The sequence below is a fragment of the Alosa sapidissima genome, chromosome 24, assembly GCF_018492685.1.
Source record: "Alosa sapidissima isolate fAloSap1 chromosome 24, fAloSap1.pri, whole genome shotgun sequence".
NCBI lineage: Eukaryota > Metazoa > Chordata > Actinopteri > Clupeiformes > Clupeidae > Alosa > Alosa sapidissima.
In genome coordinates, this window is record NC_055980.1 from 4,772,918 (window position 1) to 4,773,312 (window position 395).

A 395-nucleotide genomic window follows, 5' to 3' on the forward strand; every position below is an offset into this window, starting at 1 on the left:
AAATGATAGTTAATGTAATTACATTAACTATCATCTAGAGGCCAAATGGACTCACCCAACTTGACAGTTGAGAGGTTTTGACTTTAGCTATTAACCTTCTAAACCCTTGAAATAATCAGAAATCTCCTACTTTACACTCATGCTATGAGGGACCGGTCAGGGATGAGGAAAGCTGTTACATTTCAGAAGGTATTTCCTTAAATAGAATCACCACAAACATTCTGGTAGGAAATGGTTGTGGACTAACCTTCTGAACACCCAATGTGTACTGTACAGTCTACTTAATGTTCAAGATCATCTTAAGCAACAGCACACAGACGTTGAACATCTTCTGTCATCTACAATGATACAGATCTATGGTTTGCGCACATATGAGAACAACAGGATGGAGACTC